A 6,000-nucleotide genomic window follows, 5' to 3' on the forward strand; every position below is an offset into this window, starting at 1 on the left:
GTATAGCATTGCAATTCTAAGATAGATGGGCTTGCTGCTGTACAAACAGGAACATTTGCTTAGTAGAAAGAAGGCAGTGGCTCCAGGACTGGTGAATAAATAGTTGTACCCAAACAAACAGATGGAATTAACAAGTTGAAGGATATGTTTTTCATAAGCTATAGGCTTTGTTATGATGCACACCTGAGTAAGCTAAACTCTCAGGTGTGCATCATAACAAAGCAATAAAAAGTCAGTGTACAATAACTGTGGAAATTGCAAATATAATCTCTCTGCTGATATTCTCAAAGTCTTTATTCATTTAACATAATTAAAGAATACAAGTTTGTGAGAAAATATTTTACATTGTAAAAACTGAGCATCCTTTGTCTTCACAGGGTTTATCACAGAACAGAATGGGACTATAAACTTGTAAATTCATTCCTATAAAATTCACATGTGGGGCCCAGGCTTGGGGGAGCCACTTCAAGCATAGATGGAGGAACTAATATATCTGGGTTTTGGACAGAGAAACAACAGGGTGTCCCAGGCTCAAAGGCAGAGGACAGACCCAAGCAGCTCCCAGCAACAAGGAAGCACCGAGCAGTGGAATGCAGTGTTTTGCTAGCACAAAAAGCCACAAGGGCTTAATCTGAAGTATCCCACAAACCTCTCAGTCCCTGCAATACATTTAAAAAACCCATTAGATAGAAAGGACCAGGCCTAGGCTCCATAGCATCCTGCTCAAGGAAAATTTCAAGCCAACATTTTCTAAATCATGTTACAGAGTTCCTGTATATGGGGGTGGAGTGGGGAAGAGGGTGTTGCACAGAGAAGCTTGTGATTGTCACTTTGTATGTACATTCTGGTTATTTTTTTCCACCTTCATTATGGCTTCAGAAATTAAGTTGCAGTAGTTTCCTCTAAGGTTTTAGTAGTAGTTTCTCACCATAATAGGTTGTTTTATATATTATTTTCCATCTTATATATTAATTGTTAAGCCATGGTATTTTAACTCCTATTTCAAAGGATTGTCCGTCCTGGCTGTCCTTCACCATTCTATATGCCCATAGTAATCTCCTTCATTTCCTTTATCACTCCAATACTAATCACCATTCCCAGTTTTTTAGCTACATTTTCTTTTTCCTTTTATTCAACTCTTACACACAATAGCTAATACATTACTATACCAAGTACTGTCTCAACACTTGACCTCTCAAACTTTAATGATTGTTAAGGGTGACCATCACATGGATGTTTAGGAGTATGTTGGCTTCTGGATAGGATAGGACTGTTATTGTCTGCAGAAGTTGACTCTCAGGACAGGGTTGGGGAAGGAGCACTGGGAATAGAGGAGCCTAGGGCTCTGTCTTAGATACTGTTCTAAAGCTATGAAGAGACACTATAACTAAGAAAACTTATAAAAGATATCATTTAATTGGGGACTTCCTTACAGTTTCTGAGGGTGAATCTATGGCCATCATGGTAAGAAGTATGGCAGGAGAAAGGCAGTCATAGCACTGCAACAGTAGCAGAAAGCTTACATCTGATTTACAGGAGGCAAAGCACAAGAAATAGGGCCTGGCCTGGGTTTTTGAAATATCAAAGCCCACCTTCAGTGTCACACCTCATCCAATAAGGCCAGAAATGCTCTACAGCTCCTAATCCTTCCTAAAGATTCTACTAATGGAGGTCCCATTTATTAATTGTTGTTCTCAGTGTCTGTGCTACTGGTGTTATGATCAGGAAGCAGTCTCCTGTACCAATTCGTTCACAGGTATTTCTCTTCTAATAAGTGTGGCTGGGTTTATGTTGAGGTCTTTGATCCATTTGGACTTAAGTTTTGTGCATGGCAATAGACACGGATCTATCTGCAGTCTTTGACATGCCAAGCAAAGGACACAGTCAACAAGACAAAATGACAGCCCACGGATTTGGAAAAGATATTCACCAAACCCACATCTGGCAAAGGGCTGATCTCCAAAATTTACAAAGAACGCAAGAAGCTAGTCTCCGGAACACCAAATAATCCAATTAAAAAGTGGGGCACAGAACTAAATAGACAATTCTCAATAGAGGAATCTAAAATGGCTGAAAGTCACACAAGAAAGTGTTCAACATCCTTAGCCATCAGGAAACTGCAAATCAAAACAACTCTGAGATACTACCTAACACCTGTCAGAATGGCTAAAATAAAAAACACCAATGACAGTTTCTGCTGGAGAGGATGTAGAGAAAGAGGTACACTTCTCCACTGCTGGTGGAAGTGCCAACTTGTACAGCCATTTTGGAAATCAGTATGGTGACTCCTCAGGAAAATGGGAATCAGTCTACCACAAGATCCAGCAATTCTACTCTTAGGCATATACCCAAAAGAAGCACATTCATACAACAAGGACATCTTCAATGATGTTCATCACAGCATTATTTGTAATAGCCAGAAACTGGAAACAACCCAGATGCCCCTTAACTGAAGAATGGATACAGAAAATGTGGTACATTTAGACAATGAAGTACTACTCAGCAGAAAAAATAAAAAAAAAACTGAATCTTGAAATTCACAGGCAAATGTATAGAACTAGGAGAAACCATACTGAGATTTAACTCAGAAAAAAAAGACAAACATGGTATGTACTCACTCATATGTGGATTTTAGATATAGAGTAAAGGATTACCACCCTACAATCCACACTGCCAGAGAAGCTAGTAAACAAGGAGGACCCTAAGAGAAACATACATGGTTCCCTGTACAAGACGCTGATATATTCAGCCTCATAAACTGAGAAATTACTGGAGTCTCAGCCTCTCCAGCTTGCAGAGGCCAATGTTGGATTATGTAACCCAAGTAATGAATACCTTTTGTAACATATTTTAATTCTACAGGTTTATTTCCTTTGAAAAAAAAACAAAAAAACAAAAATCAAATACCTAATTCCAGAAAAGCAACATGTAAACTTAGTTTAAAATGAATGTAAACTACTTATTACTAATGTATGGCACATTGAAATAACACTGGACTTAGTTGAAAGTATTCATATCAGCCAAGTCTGAGGAATGTATGTAACAAATTTATCACATTAATGAATTACAATACAACATAGAAAATGCAGTAAGAATCTAAGAGTCTTTAGCAAAATAAGAAATTTAATATTAAATTCAATGGGTAGAAAACATAGAAAATTCTCTTTAAGAAAGAAAATATTCAATATAAAATAATAATAGAATGAGTAAACCAGTATTAACAATTACTTGAGTGATATTCTTTTAGGTAAGGATCACATATTCATGTCAAAATGATTGAGGAAATTTTAAAAGGTATTTCCTTACAAGACCATGCAACGGGGAGTGAGACCTTACTGTGGAAGATTAAGTGGTCAAAATGAATTCCTTGAGTAAGAGGATAAACTGGCATTGGGTATGAATTGCTATGTGCACTAAGAAGGATGTTGCCATGACGTCCTGCTAAAGATGAGCATTCAGAATCAAAGCATCAGGGAACATTAGATAAACAGATGGAATGATCTTTGCAAAATTACTAGTCTGGATTCTTAAAAAAATTCATTGGTAAGAAAAAGGACTGCACCAAAACGAAGATTAAAAAGACATGCAAATTAAATGCAGTGTGTGACATGCTACTGGACAATTGGTCAACGAATTTGATACAAAGGAAGCCAATGAGTTGGCCAAAATTGAAGACAGATTGCAGATTGAAGTTTTATTTCAATAATAATTTTAATTGTGACTGTCTCTGGATATATAAGAAAATGCCTTCTTTTCATTTATTTTTGAGAATGTCATATATGAGTATTTTATTTACATCATTCTCCTCCTTCTCCTTCCAATTCTTCCCATGCCCCTCCTACTCCTTCTCGAATTCGTGACTTCTTACATGTAGTGTATACAAGTTTATAAAGACAGCTTGCTGAGATCCTGCACTGCTGCTCACATATGTTTAGCGATGGCCTCTTGTGATTTTCTAATCCATCTCTGGGTTACTGGTGTCTCTGCTGTTGTGCCATGCTCATTGTACTGAAGAGTTATATAAACACTCTAACTAAGGACTTCATGAGAAATTTAAGCACCTAACCTAATTACTCAGGTTGGAGATAGTTTTCACTAGAATTCACACCTCTTAAAAATTCAACCTACTTCCCAACATTAACATATTGGGAAATCATGTGGTTGTTTTTAGTCTTCCTTTGAAGTTCCCAAATACATACTAAATGTTGGAAACGAACTACATTTTTCCTCAACAATAAATTGTTACCATAGTTGTTTTCATAGGTATAGGTTTGTAGGACCTAACTCGATAGGTAATTATTCTAAGGTAATTATTAGGTTAAGAATTCAGTATATATGTGAATATTATGGAAATATAATTCATTATACTATAGGATAATGTTTAGTTATACAATTCAATAATATTAACCACTACCATCTCCAGAACTCTATTCATTTTTAGAAACTAAAGCATCACATCCTGTTCCACAGCTATTCTCTATCCACCTTAAAAGTCCCCCTTCTGTGTTCACCTCTCTGACACTGAATACTCTAGATATTTCATATGACATTTGGTACTTGCTATTTTTGTAACTGGCCTGCTTTGCTCAGGATAATGTTATCAAGGTTGACCAGTGTTATAGCATACTTCAGAAGTTTCTACCATTTTCTGTCTAGTAAGATTTTATGATGTGAACCTCATTCATTTGCACTGGTCTCTGCTCTTGTCACTGCTCTCTGTCTGCTGATGACAGTCCTGCAAAGACATTGCTGCTCCCCAGGCTGTCTCTCAGCTTTAATTTCATCTCATTCCTCCCCCACAGCACTAGACTCCATGACAGATTTTTGGGGTGACAGAGACAGCTCCTGAAATGGAGATTTAGTCATCATGATTTGGACAAAATAGGGAAGTATCCTTGCCTGAAAAAAGAAGTTAGAAAATTCTGGAGAGGAATTGGTTTAAAAGAAATGGACTTATGCCCAAAGATAAGTATGTTTCATCCTTTATCAAGAAATGTCTTTTTTTCAACAGACATTAACCATTTTAGAAAACCAGAACCAACAGAAATTCAGAGAACAAGTGACCATGTGGTGCCCAATCACAGCCGATAATATCTATAACACAACTTCTGTGCCTCAGACTCAGAGATCATAGCAAAAGATTGCAGGAAAAGTTTGTAGGAGCCAGAGGAACAGGAAATTCACTGTGAGATTTCATGTTCCAGAAATAGAGGACAAGTTATAGCCATGAAGTCTCATCAACATGGCTGCCTAAATGAAACCTGAAGAAGGACAATGCCAGTAGACATACTAACACAGAGGTGGGGAATTCTCATGGGGCTCCAACCCAGACAAATGCTGAAAGCAGAAAAATAGTGTTCCTATTCATGTGTGTGTGTGTGTGTGTGTGTGTGTGTGTGTGTGTGTGTGTGTGTGTGTGTGATTAAACAGACTGAGCAGATTTGATACATTCAAAGAAGGAACCATGTACTAAAGAAAGACAAAGAGGTGAATACATTGGAAGGACTGGAGGGAGGAAAAGGGAGAGAAAACATAATGTAATTGTATTTTAATTTTAAGAAATAAAAAAAATAATTTAAAAAAGTAGTAGAATCCCTGTCTCAAAAAAACAAAAAACAAGAAGTAGAATCATGATGAGCTGCCTAAGTCTGAAAATAATTTTTAGCAGGAATACCCTGATATGTCAAGGTGCACAGCACAAGAAGTAAACACCTAGAGAAGAAGCAAGGAAATGACAGAGGTAGGAAACTGTTCAAATCCAGTTTTGAATTTCTACAATGCCTACATCCCTCCAAATGTCATGGGTATGATTACAAGGCCAAATTTCAATAGTTCCACTGTGCTCAAACCCAGCAATGGCCATCTGCTCTCTGTGGGATGGATGTGATTGGGGTAGATCAGACAGGATGTAGGTAAAACATCATCTTACTTGCTACCTGCCATTCTCACATGAATCATCAACTACTCATGGAAAGGGTGACAGTACTATTTGCTTGGCAT

The sequence above is a fragment of the Cricetulus griseus genome, chromosome 8 (genome assembly GCF_003668045.3).
Source record: "Cricetulus griseus strain 17A/GY chromosome 8, alternate assembly CriGri-PICRH-1.0, whole genome shotgun sequence".
Lineage (NCBI taxonomy): Eukaryota > Metazoa > Chordata > Mammalia > Rodentia > Cricetidae > Cricetulus > Cricetulus griseus.